This window comes from Sylvia atricapilla, chromosome 13 (assembly GCF_009819655.1).
Source record: "Sylvia atricapilla isolate bSylAtr1 chromosome 13, bSylAtr1.pri, whole genome shotgun sequence".
Lineage (NCBI taxonomy): Eukaryota > Metazoa > Chordata > Aves > Passeriformes > Sylviidae > Sylvia > Sylvia atricapilla.
The window spans coordinates 8,591,621-8,605,779 of NC_089152.1; the positions used below are offsets into that span (position 1 = coordinate 8,591,621).

Below are 14,159 nucleotides of genomic sequence, written 5' to 3' on the forward strand. Positions count from 1 at the left end.
CTGAGAAGCAAAGCCATGACCCAGTTTCTGAGATCAGCTGTGAAATTCCTGTTGAGCACAACAGGGACTTCTGTTGAGCTGTGACAAGAGAAAGGGGCTCTATATCTCTGCCTTGGCAGAAGCTGTAGATTGCTGAGCAATTCCAGTCCTTGTCCTGGATTCCTGCAGGGATCATGACTCTGGACACTTGGCTTGGGAAATGATGGATTCCACCTGGCTCTCTCCCAGGAATCATGACCTCTCCTTAGATTTTTTTCAAACAAGGTCCATAATTGTTAGGATGTCCATGAACTGTAGTAACTTTGGCTTGAGGTTTGGCTTTATCTTCAGGAAAACTTCCATTGCTGTGAGACTGACCAATATCATTCCCTCTGGCAAGTAGAGAGTTTATCTGTCCCCTCTCTGGTACATTTTAGACCAACAACCAAGGGGGTATTTCATGAAAGGATGATGCTGATTGCAGTCACTTGACTGCTGCTCTAAGTAAAAACATGGTCTCTGTGCATTTTGGTGAGGAGATCTTAATTGTCTCAGATGCTTTATGGACCTTTGGAAAAGAATAGGGGGTGATTTTCTGTACCTTTTTCATGTGTTCCTTTGGGGAAATGGTTACAAGATGGTCATGGGGAACATTAAAAAGAAAATTAACATGGAACTGGGGAGGGGACCTTAGAGAAAAAAAATGTTTGACCAGTGGAGTGGAAAAGACTGGGAAATTTCCTCCAGTAATGGCTGTAGGACTGTCCACCAGAATGGTTTCAGACAGGTGATACCTATGCACATTGGCAAAGGGTTGATTATACCTCAAATGGCTGAAAATACAATCTTCAATACAGTCACAACATTTGAGGCCAATGAGCCTGCTAAATATGCAGCATTATCTGTTTGAGAGGCAGTTTGGTACTGCAACACATTTAGGATCTAAGGTTTTCAAAGTAAAAATGGTCAGAAGATTTCCTAAATAATTCTGCAGAGCAAATTAAACCAGTGCAGTGTAAGCTTATTACAAAAAAAAAAAAAAAAACCCAAACCCAAACAAACCTTAATGACATTATCACAATAATTATTTATTATTTTTATATTTCCAAGAAAACTTCTGAAGCTGATATTTTGCCAGCTTAAAAGCCCTGTATGTTTGTAAGCACCTGTATGTCAGCAATTTTCACTTCCATTATATTTTCTTTGGATTGAACCCAGATGGGCTACATCTGATTTTATACTTGTAGGACCACAGACAGTTTATTTTTTTGTTGTTGTTGTTGCTCATTGCTATATGGGATAATATATCTTTGCCTAGTTAAGATAGAGCCCGTCAACCGTTTTAATGAATTTTCCATCTCCAGGCTTCATTTTATTAGTTTTTTAAAGGATGGCTAAATACTAATTCCCTAAAGTACAATCATTTTACTGTTGTTCTTTAAGGAGAAATTAAACATTACAGCAAGTTGTACAGTGATGACAAAACTATTAGTCATGCTGAAGGATAATTGTGTAATTAATCAGACTAATCAGCAGATTGGTTAGACAACAAAATAATAAAGCCAGTCAGGTCTTGTTTAATTCCAGCATAAAACTAACAACGAAGCAGAACAGAGGACCTAAACATTACATGCCACACAAAGGATTCTAGTTGTTTATCCATTGACAAAGCTGAATCTCACATATTATCTATGCATTTATCCACTGCAATATTATTGCTGAGCTTGTTTGTTTTGAGAAGAGTATTTTGAAAAGTTATGTAAAGCAGTGGAGGCAGTAGTTGGCTGTACCCAGCTGAGAGATTACTGACAGCTGTGGTCTCGTGTACCTCTGTCAGTCAGGAGGACCTGGAGAGCTCAGAGGAGATGCCCCAGCCCAGAACCAAGCCATGTCTACACCCTGGTACATCACCTCTTAAGAAGACCTGGTATATCTCTTTTTAGTCATAAACCAGCCACCCCTTCACCCTTCTGCCCCTCTGAGGCACAGGGAGAGGGGAGGAGCAGCAGCAACACCACCTGCACCAGCTGCAGAAGGTTCCCAAACTGTCCCAGCTCACATCCACAGCTAAAGGTCCCTCTGGAAATTTTGTCCCTGCAGCCAGGAGTTTAGGGTGGATTCCATCCTATTCCACTCCTACCTGTGCCAGCTCTGCCTCATCTCAAGAACTGCTTCTGCCAATGAAATCCCCGTGGTCTGTGTTGGGTGGATTTGTGGTCCCAGAAGAGCTCACAGGGGCCAGTGCTGACCCTGGCTATGGATTAGCAGCCCCATGGGATTGTAGTCCAGCCTAGCTAGGAGATGGGTGCTTCCTAATGTTGGATTTGTTATGTTTAGCCTGTGTTGTTTTAGTGCTGGGTTTCTGCATCAAAGCACACATTTGCAAACAGCTCATGATGGGAAAAAGGAAAGCAGGCAGTGGGTTGAAGTCTGTTATTTCCTGAAATAGAGAGCAGAAATAAAATAGTCCCAACCCTAAAGAGATCCCTGACCAAAGGGAACTTGGCAGGGTGAGGGTTTGCATCACTCCAGCAGAGGAAAAGCCACGGGGACAGAGACCTTGGGTGGTAAAAGAGAGGAAGATTCCTGATGGATGAAAACGGTTTTATTAAAATTGTAACAGTGATACAGTGAGATGTCTTTTGTTGGCAGCTTGTGCCAACACTTGAATGTTACAAGAAGTTACTAATTATTACAATGATTTCCAGGACCTTATTATTTTTTAATATAGAAAGTGCAGTCATCAGGGTTCCCTGCAGGTGTGTTAGGTGTGCTGCTTCGGACAGGCTGAGTTAGCACATTCTTAAGAGATTACAAACAGAGCACTGTCAGGCTTCAGACAGGCAACTCAAGTAACCTTTATACCATATCACTGGGAGGTAGACCACACCTAGTGAAAATGAAGTCGGAACAGAAGTGTGATACCCAGACATGACCTGTCCCTGCACCTTTTTCTAGCTCATCCCAGCTCCATGTGAGCAAACCTGAGGAGCAGAATCTTTGTTCCTGTGTGTTCACTTAGAAAAAAATATACACTGCCATAGCTGTAATTGCAAACTCAGCTGCACTCACCTTGAGGCTTACACAAGAAGTGACATTGCTCATTAACATTTCCACTTTAATTCTGACTTTGAGAATTTTTAGAGGAGAATGTTAGAGATCAGAATAAAATTAGCACCACAACTGTCTGCTGCTGGATGGAAACACTGAGAGTGTTGATCAGATGTAAGATGTACTGGCCGTGCCTTCATTTGGTTTGAAGTGCAGCTGACTTTGTTCTCCTCCCCAGTGAAGTGCCTGTTTTCATATGCAACTCCAGAAGTGCCATCACAAAGTATTTGTTGGAGTTTTGAGCTGCTGCATAGTGTTGACATTTTTTAATATCTCATCTTTTATAAATTAAAACTTGCAAAAACAAAATACCCAACTTCAGGGATCCTCCTAGGCCAAGGCCAAGTTTTTCTCTTTGGGGAAAAAACTTCCTGTGGTGGAGCAAGAAAATATTTAAAAAACCTCAGAAATGCACCTTATATTTCTAAGTGTTTGAGCCTCCTTTAAAGGAGACCACTTCAAGTACTCATTTATGGCATTCATACTTAGACAAGAAGGTAGCAGAAAATGATTCTAGGCTTTAATTTCATTTTAAAGGAATAAAGACTTTTATTCTGAAAGTAGTTGTTGCTGCAGGGTTTGGGTTTTTTTAAGGTGATGGACTTCCCATCCAACTCAGTCACAATAACCCTCCTATTCTCCTAAGCTGTTCTGTTTATTATTGTTAAAATAAAACCTTTAAAGCCCTTAATAAACTTTCAGCCTAATCCTGCTGACCTTATTCATGTGCACAGTCCAATTAAAGTTAGTTGGGCTAAATGGAACAAATTACAATCCTTTGGGTCAGCATGGCCCGTTGTTATGATTCTGTCTGCTTTTATACACGTTGCAGCCGGATTCATTCAGAGTGCTTGACCTGGAGTAATTATTTTCTTGATTACTCTGGAAGTTAATCTTCACACCCTGTAATAATTTCATCTGCAGACATTAACATATTCCATGCTTTTTTTTTTTCGCTGGACAGCTGCAGATTCCTTGTTTTTATCTATTTTCATATCAGGACAGATATTTTTACTTAGCTACTTAGAAAAATCTTGAGAGCAGAGCTATGCACAATGAGGATAATGCTTCTTCCTGTTATTTCTCTTTCCTAAAAAAAAAATAAAAAATCATGGGATATATTAGAGTGTGCATGAGAGCCAATTCTGAGAATTTAAAACTTTTATAAGTTTTATGAGGGCTTAGGAAGAATGATTAGAAAAAAATGGCACTGAAAGAACCACTTAAAATGGAAATTGAAAAGATACGAGAAAATTCCCCAAATAGCTAGGATTTTTTTTCTTTATTACCAGCTGCGATATTCCTCAGTAAATTTCATAATCATCCAGTATTTTCCTACACTTGCAGTCACCCTCTTCTTTTCCCACCATTCAATTTATTGCTGCATAATTTCAAGCAACACATGGTGGTGTGGGTGCACTTCAAAGAACCAGAAGTCTAATTTTCGTGGAAATATCTCCTGGGATTAAGCAATGAGAGGGAGAATCAACAGCCTGGGACTTTTTCTAAATAGAAGAGTCAGAACAAAACTCTGCTTGGACAATGGAGCTTTCTAATTCCAACTCCATCACTGTCAAAACACTGCAAAGCTGAGTCCTTACTTTGAGCTAAGCAGTGATTTTTCACCTTACTTTCTCCTCCAGGTTGGACTGAAAGTGTTTTTTGGCAGACTGGGCCAGTGGTTTGGGAACAATGACAATGTCCATCTTCCATGAGGTGGATGGAGGGGTGACAGGGTGTCCAGACACCCTCAGAGGCAGAGCAGACAACTCCCAGCTCCCTCACAGTGCCCTGCTGGAACGGGGTGTCTGTCCTGGGAAACCCACACACAGGTAATGGGGCAGCCCAGCCAGCAGCAGATGTTCTGGTGAGGGGGGAAGCAGTGAAGCTGCTCAGCACTACTCAGACAGAGGGGAAGCAATACATTTAATATAATGTGCCTGCAAGTTGAAATCCAGTTGGGGGAAAGTGTGGTGTTCTCTTGTTCCAGGCATTTGTCCTCTCTGTCAGGGGGCTCCAGTGGATTGTTCTGGTTAGCCAAGTAATGGAAGATGTCACTTCTCTGGTACATCCTTCTTGTGTTCAGCATGGTGAAATGGGTGGTTGAGATGCAAATTCATACCTATTTCTTATTTCCCATGCATAAATCACAGGCTCAGAGATTAAACCTTAAACCTTGTCAGCAGTGAATGTCACAGTCAAACACATAGCATGCAAGTCTCCTTAAGCTAAAAAAGTTGGATGCATTTGCTCTGGTTGCACAGCAGAGAGCAGGAGTTGCTATTTAAGTATCTAAACACTGGAATTAAAAACCCTGATGTGTTTTGGCTGGGCAGAAACGGGATTGGGCTCCTATGAAACAGTCCCTTTGAAATGGGGTTTTGTCCTTGGCACTTAGTTTGGCTCTGTGTCTCTAGAGAAATAATTGTCCCTGCTCTGGCAACCTAACAGTTAAATTCAGAGTTGCAAACAAGTAGGCATTTATATTTTTATTTCTATTAATATCCTCCTGGTTATGGCACTCTACATGGTGAGACAGTTTTTCCACCATAGAAAATTTCCTTGGCTAGGTTTAGGCAAGCATAAACATTTACTTCTCTGGGATCCATTACTTACCAGCATTTTTCAACTAATAAGCATCCAGCAGGATGAGTAAAGGTCATGTTAAATGCTTCACTTTATGGCTTTTGGGGAGGGAAATATATGTATGTGCAGGGTAGGAGAAATTGGTCTCGTGCTGCAGGGTTTGATTAATTTGAAGAGGATTATTGTTAGAATATTTCAGCCTCACTCTGATTCTCAGCACCCTGACTGACTGAAGACCTGTTTGTCTGCTGAATTCTGGGTGTCACACTTGACATCAAAAGCCCAAAACAGTGAATCCGATTATGGAGAAAGTTGGTTTGCTTTGATCTTAACAACTTTATTACAAAATCTGTTTTTCTGTTCTTTTTATGTAGCCCTGGTAGACAAGAACTTGTATTCTCCCCTAGTGCAAGCAGGTGAAAATATCCTTTCAGCTGAAGGAAATAGTGACTCCTATGTTACTGCTGAATGGAGCCCAAGACAGTCAGTCTAGGGATGGGCTACTTGGCATAGAAAACTGAGATCCAAGTCCTTCAGCTAACATTGCAGGCAAATCCTTTCTGAGCTAAGTGGCTGGAGTACAGTTAATTCCTTTCTGCTCGGTTTCTTTCATTCCCATTTCATGCTCCTCTTCTCCTGGATGTAATTTGCCCGAGAAAGGAAACGCCTGGGGAAAAACAATTCCTCTGGCAGTGTTTCTAGATCCAAAAATCCTGGGGATGGGCTTTCCTGAGGGTGTTTTAATCTGGCAGCTCAGGCTGATGATCCCACCCTCTGTGGCTGGTTTGTGCTCCTTCCTCCTCAGTGCCTCCAAGGAGCATCAAGTCCCATTCCCCCTGTGCTGTCCAAGGGCTTCCTTCAGCAGGGAGCACTGAGTAATGCCTCATGGTCCTGGGACCACCTTAAAATCAGGAAATTCACTAAGCAGGAACTACCAGGTGTTTTAGTCCTGCCTCTTTGATTCTGGAGCTGCAGGTCTGTTGTTGTCCAAACAGAACCAACCCCTTTGCTCTTTAATGGCAGCTGAAACTCTCCTGTTGTACCATAAATAAAGCAAGGCTTCAAGAAGGGACACTAAATAGAGGGAGCTCACAGGGAAATCACAAGAGCTGTCAGCCCCACGTCTTCTGGCAGTCTCTGAGTCACTCAGACTTCATCCTCATGGCACCAAGGTCCTTGGTGTCCCATCAGCCTGACTTTCAGCTTTTGCAATAGCTTTTATTGGCTACTGCAAAGGCCATAAAGGAAAGGAAAATGCAGAGAGAGGCTTCATTCACCTTGTAGCTGTGTGAGATTTCAGTGGCATTGAACTGGAGACTACTTGACACCTGCAATACTTGTTATAATGTAAATGAGATTCCTAAACCTGTCCTTATTTTTATATAAATTATATGACAAGTGCTTTGGTTCCCACTGGGCAGCTGAAGCTGTACATTACTGTTTGCCCGCAGCAACTCATCAGGGGAGGCTGTGAAACTTCTCTTTTTTGGTATTAGTCTTTATTAAAATAAGCAGAGTTTTTGGCAGTATGTGCTGTTTTCTTTTATAAGCTTAAAAATGTGTTAGACAGTCATAAGAGACTGCCACACAGCCAAATTAGTGTCAGCTCTGAATTAAAAAAAAAAAAAATCAATGCCTTGCAATTCTAAAATACTCTAGGAAATGCTGTTGATTTTACACCAGTTCACTTAGTCACTCCTTCACTGCAGCTGGCTGAAATAGAAATTATTCCATTTATGTTAACTCTGTTTTTGCAATGAATGTTTGCAGTTGTGCTGATCCTTCATCTCTGCTGAGTCTGTGGGCTTGGTGCCTCTGTGGCTGGCTTTGGTACTGATGCTCTTAAATGTAAAGCAAGCAAGAGATGCAGGAGGCAGTGAGCAGTGGTTTTCTAGTCACAGGAAAACTGTACAGGCCCAGGATATCTGTGGTGCTTGAGGATTATCAGCACCTCACAGACCGGGAAAAAGGAAAAGCCTGCGAGATGTTTTTCAGTTCAGGGCGTCTGTATTTGGATAAAGAGGTTTAGTTTGGATCTCTGATGTACACCAGTTGAAAATCAAAGTAGTTTTCCTGATGCTGACATCCTAGCATGTCTTAGAGAAAGAAAGCTACATTTTTTTTTCTTTCTGTAGGAATTTTAAAGCCTTCACTTGGAAATTCCATCAAGAAAATGTTTTCCCCCAAGATATTAACATTTTTTGAACAGTCAGTCAACCAGAAAGGCAAAAGGTATGTTTTGATCTTCTCATTTTTAAGGTTTTTTGCCCCAACATGACAGCTGACAGCATGACAGGACAAAAGCAAGAGTAATGAAACAAGAAAGCAAGAAAACCTTTTCTCAGAAATCAAGATTGTCATTTCCAATACTTGGCATGTTGCTTATCTTCATACTCCCTCTCCAGTTGAATAGCAGATCTCCCTGAATTGTAAAGAACTTATCTTCTCAGTTTCACAATCTACTTGGGAAAATTGCCATGTAAGCATGGGGGAATCTGACACATCTCTTCAGCATGAAGTGTCAAGCAGCTAAAATGACAACTGTGTCCATTAAACCACCCAAGCTGTGAGAAGGCTCACATTTTATGATGTTTTAACCAGCTCTTATTCTCCTACCACATTTATCTGTCACCACTTCTCTTACTTTAAAGCCTCTTTGTGACCCATTTTCTTTTAAAGACTTTCATAGAAGTAACCGAAAATTATGGAGGTGGTTCTAAGGAAGACGGTTTTTCATTCTAGAAAGTGGATGAATTTTTCATTCCTGTTGACTTAGTTATGTTCCACATGGGCAAAAGAGTCTCTTCCATTTAGATCTACCTCAAAGACACAAATTGAGTTTAAAAATAATTTTGATGGATGGATGCTTATGTAGAAGCTTAGACATTTCTGAGCTACCATGGATTTCCATGTTGGATGTTTTAAGTTCTTGATGCAAAGAGTGTTACTCTACACTGTAAGAGAATGAAGGCAGCAGGATTATAGATGTCCTCATCTGTCCTTTGTGCATCTGAAACCCTTCAGGGAACATGACAAGTGGCCTGAAACAGCCCTGTGTGCAGAGACAGATTTGTATGTCTAGCTGTGCATCCTCCTTTAGCACTGGGATTTCATAGTGGAAAACCTTTGTCTGAGTGATGGCAGGGCAGAAAAAGTGTGTGGAGTGTGGTTCTGTAATTGGTCTGTAGAGCTGAGTTACAGGTCAGAGGCATCTCTGGGTCCCTGCAAGAAGAGCTTTGCTGAAGCCCTGGACTTTGGCATTTTGTCTTTAAGGTCATAGAGTCAGGACATCAAGTTTTAGCAGACAGAATTTTAGCCTATCCTGCTACTTGAGAGCAAAGATGTGGATTCTATTAGACAACTGGACCTAGTCCAAAGCCCATTGAAATAACTTCAGTTTTCTGTATTTTCAATGGAATAAGCCTGTTTTTAAAGTGCAGTTATTTGAATTCATAAAAACAGAGTTACTTTGTGATGCTTCCTTGATTACCCTTCTCCCTAAAGATTTTGAATAGTGAACATTTTTATGGCACTGTACATCTCATATCTCACTTCGTGGTGTCCCCATGGATGGCTGCAGATGCTATTTCTGGTTTACCTTTTTTATTTGAACTGGAAATGTTTCAGTGACTTTCCAAATGCTCTGAACTCCTCATTGGCAAAAACCATTTACAGGCAATGATGATCAAATGCACATGTTATGGCTGTGCCTGGCTGGTTTAATGGATATGTTTGTCATTCTCCTTTCACCCTCAGCTTTATATCCAGCCCAGATGCCCCAGGAACCTGACTTTGTCCATTGCCAGGGCAGGATTCTTTTCCCATCCCATGGAGGAGCCGTGTTCCAGCAGTGCCAGCCTGTTGTCATGCTCGAGCAGGATTATATCCTCCATGGCAGAGCACCTCAAGATATCATCCTGGACCCCAGCAACTTCAACAGGTACTGTCCTACATTGATAGAAAACTTGCTGTTTTCCAAAGGTCTGGAGCTTTATGGTTTTCCCAAAATTTTCATGAGTGACCTTTCAAAGGTGGAATCAAGGTTTTAAAGGTTGACACTAACTGATGCAGCGAGATGCTTCTGCTTTCAGTCTGTTCCAGCTTTTTTGATGTGCAGAGGGGTTTCTCTTTCCAGAAAGTTTTGAAATAGAATCCAAATAAGTCCTGGCCTGCTGTCCCTGAAATCCCTCCAGAAGAACTCTGGCTCTGGTTCATTTATTTGTACTAGTCGCTGCACACATAATTTATCTCCCACATATATAAAGTGCAGAAATACATCAGAATGTGCACAGAACTTTGCATCTTCTGTAATCCAAACAGCACTGGAATTATTGCATCTTTCTAACTAAAGCTTTAAAATGTTAGGTCTCAGCACAGCAAGATTGCAGGCTGTGCTATATTTATTTCCCATGTTTTCTTAGCCTTGTATAAAGACAGGGTATATCCATTTCAGATGCTTCTTTTTCCCTTGCAATCTCCTTCATTTTGTTTGATTTTATTTATGTTTTTTAGTACTGTTCTTATTTTAGTGAAATTATTTGTGCTTTGCACTGGTTCCACTGTCAGGAGAGAGTCCTGCAGCCCAGTCAGCTCAGCAGGGGTGGGCATGGCCATGGTTTGCACAGGGGAGATGCTGCAAGGGATGAGCACCCCAAGAAAGCTTGGCCACCACCCTGCTTCTGCAGTTTGTCTGAATCCTCAGTTATTGCTAAAAACACACTGTGGTAAAAACTCCAGAGGTTTGCCAGTGAAACCTGACCTGATTACACACAACAGAGGCTCGGGTTTCCACAGGAGGTTTGAGATAGTTGGCATGCAAGAAGGCAAAGGCACTGGGGACATGAAGCAGCATGTTCTGCTGGTAAACCTGGAGGGCTCCCAACTCCCTCCAGTATTACCCACCAAACCCCACACCCATCCTCTGCTCCTCTGGCAGTGTCTCTGCTGTGGGTTTGATAGGATAGTTTTGAGCTTGAGCTCTATTTAATTCCCCTGAATTTTAGACCTGAAAAAAGAATCTAAAGATCTTGTTATTTGATCCCATTATGAAGGCCCATGGGAATGCACCTGAGAAAGGCAGGTTTTTTCCATTTACACATGCCCATTTCAGGGGGTGACACACACTTAGGCCTCTTGATTTAAAGATGGATTAGCTGTAGGGCCATGACTGAGTTGCTGCATGATGAGTGTTTGCACACTCCTGTCACAGGGGAATTACCAGTATTAAATCACTGTTTTATATTTCTGTATTAATGTATCTTTGTACACTTTAAGGAAGAGGAAAACCTGCTAGTTGCTCATGGACAACTTGACTTTTGCAATTCTTATCTGTCTTAAATGGTGAGCTCTCTCCTTGCAATTGCAGAGCTAAATCTTCTGCCAAGTCACTGATGGCCAGCCCACACTTGCCAAAGCTTTGGCCCATGAACTTCAAGCATGAATTTAAATTTGAAGGCAGGACCAGGGCTTTGGTAAAGTTCAGCTTTAACTTTAGCTGTCGTTCAAGTATCAATTTAACTACATTTTACTATTGAAAACCACAATGTGGTTGTGGTTCCTTTTGTCTTGTATGAAAACAGTTATTTGAACTGGGCAAAGGTTTGTAGAGTTTTCTGATCCAGAAAGAGTTGGCAAGGTATTTGTTTTGAAGAATCACAAGCAAGAAATATACTGTAACAAAGGAAAACCACAATTTTACTTCATTTAGTTTAGAGCATCTTGCTAAAAAATAATTGGGAAGGAATTTTGTGGGTGCTCTGTCAACACCTCAAGGATGCTGGATGCTCACTAGTGTGAGACTTAAGGCTGATGCAACAGTGAAATCTCCAGACTGCTTGGAAAAATATGGAGACATAAGATTCCCATGGAAGATGAAGGAATTAAGGAGAAAATGAGGTTTTGGGAGTTTGAAGGAAAATAAGTGCCAGCCTAAGCAATTTCATGTGTGACCTCTACTAAGCATTGTATTCCAACGATTTCTGGAATGAAAGAAATCTCAGACTGTGGAGCCCAGAGTAATCAGAGATAGAAAAACAGACTTTTACCTGTCTCAAGTGGCTTTATGTTTTATCTGTTCTTTTGAAATTCAAAATACTTCATAACCTCCAAAAATGATCTCTTAATATTGTAATATCTGGGCCAAACATGAGATGCAAACTGAATCATGTTTGCACGAACTGTAGTAACAATCTTCTAGGGTTAATACTTTCAGAAATAACCTGAGTGATCAGCTAAAGTGTTTTCAGCCCTGGCACTGTAAGCTGATCGATGGCCATATCTGGGATGCTGCCTTTGCAGGCTTCCAGAGGGCTCTGCACTAGGCTGGCTAAAGGAAGGTCAGAGGGGAAATAAGGAATTTGACAGGGAGATGTGTACCAGGATTTGGATAGCAGTAATGTTGAATACTTGCATGATTAACACTTTCCATGCCTCTGAGGTACTGTAGAAAGACCCAGTGGATTTTGTGCCAGTCCAGACATCTGTTAGAAGGCTGGAACGCCCAGATTCCTGGGGTGGGCAGGAGCTGGTGGGGATGAATTCACATGACTCAGCTGAAATTGGCAGCCCTGCGAGCTGGGAATCCTGTCCAGTGAGCTCAGAGGCACTGCTGGGGTGGGTTTGCTCAGAGGAGGAGGGAGGACACCAGTTACAGCACAGCCACCCAGCAGATCCACCCTCCCTTCCTTCCTTCCTTCCTTCCTTCCCTCCTTCCTTCCTTCCTTCCTTCCCTCCTCCCTCCCTCTCACTGATCCAAACCAAGTTTAGAGTAATCTTTCAGTTTCTTTGCTTCCATCAAATGATGTGGCTGAACCAAACAGAATTCCTGTGTCTCCACACGCTGCCATGTGCCACGAAGAGGCTGCTCCAACCTTCCAGCATCACTCCCAGGGAGAGATGGACTGGTCTGCATCTCTCAGGGGCTCTGTGTCTCTCACTGACTGATGGGCAAACACAAAGCCGTGGTGGAGACCCGCAGGTTGTGTTTTCAGGCTGCCGGGGAACATTGCAGGCTCAGCAGAAATGCCTGATTAAGCACTAGATAAGATTTGTCTGTTTAATTCCTGGGAGTTTCCCTGCAAGGATGAGTAGGAGGATGGGCATTGATGCTTCTGGAATGGGGCAGCACAGAGCAAGTAACTCCGAATGTTTTAGCAGGTGAACAGGAGAGCACAGGCTGGAATTTTAATTCCTAGGAATGAAGTGTGCTCCAGAATCAGTCCAGATGTGCTGAGGGTTTCTTTCAAGGCAGAAAAAACTGTGTGCAAAACCTTTATGTACCCTCAGATCCATTCTCCATGGATTTTGTCTCTTTGTTGGAGTGTTTTCCATGACCTTCACCCTCTCCAAGCTGTTGATATTTTTCCTTTCCTTTGGTTGGTTGACTTGGTTTGGGTTTTTTTGTTTGTTGGGAGAGTGGTGTTGGCTGTGGTGGATTTTTTTTTTTAGAGGGGGAGGGGCAGAGCTGGTGGTATTTTTTTCTGCTTCACAGAAGTTTGAGAGTTATCTGTAAGACTTAGTTGAGGGCTTTCTTCAAAATTATTGTCCTGAAGCACAAAGGTCCATAGAAAACATGGCTTGTTACAAGATGGAGGAGAGGCTGGTAATCCAGGAGAAGAGGATGGAAAACATTATTTGGTTGGGAGTAAGTGCCTTCTTTTGGGTGCTGGAGAACAGTACAAAGATTGGCACTTCATACAGTAATCAAAGTCAGAAATTTAATCCTTCAATTTAATGACCCAGGCTTTGTGCCTGTGCAAATTTTCTAATCACAGAAGCAGCAAAGGCAAATACTATTATCAAAGGCACAGGGCTGTTCAGTAAGTCAGCCAGGCTTACTGTGCTATCAGCAGATCTAAAGATAAGAATTATATCTCCTGAAAGCACATATCTGAAGTGTAGTGTAATAAGTCATGTTGCTGAGGCAGCCTGAAAGCAGTGGCAGTTAGATGAAGCATTCCTTACTTTTAATGAGAACAGGGAAATACCTTTACACACGGTCTGCTAAGGCTCAGAGGCAAGGGTTTTCCCTTGTCAGGGCTCTCTGCTGTGGTTTGACAGGGAGAATTCAGGGAAATGTGCCTGGAGGTGTACAGTGAAGCTCATCATATTGGTGTTCTTTGGTGCCTTGATGAAGGAATTGGATACTTTTAAGAGTCTTATAAAGAAAATTAGGAAGGGGAAGGGCAAATTTCTTGTCAACAGCAAACAGAAGGGTAGATGCCCATGTGAGTGCTCAGCCATGTGTGCAGCCTTTCTCCTGCTGGGCTGTTTGTGCAGGGATGGGCACAGGTTCATTGCTCAACTCCTCAATTTCATGGGCTGAAGACCTGTGCAGGGGCTTGTTATCGTGCTCACCAGTGAACAACCTTAATTATCTGAAAATTCAAAACCCCAAAATGAGCCTGTGTCTAAACTTCTTTTTAAAAAATCTGGACTCTTTTGACCTTGGGTGACACAAATCCTCCAGGAGGCTGCAACCCATC

The 14,159-nt window shown here is 42.1% G+C and overlaps 1 protein-coding gene and 1 long non-coding RNA gene across 3 annotated transcripts in view; both read left to right on the forward strand.

Moving 5' to 3' along the window:
* The window catches only part of CEMIP (cell migration inducing hyaluronidase 1), a 129,537-nt gene that overhangs the window by 44,045 nt on the left and 71,333 nt on the right, over positions 1-14,159 (forward strand). The window lies entirely within an intron of this gene.
* The window catches only part of LOC136366782 (uncharacterized), a 31,910-nt gene that overhangs the window by 1,973 nt on the left and 15,778 nt on the right, over positions 1-14,159 (forward strand). The gene's annotated exons all lie outside the window — the stretch shown is intronic.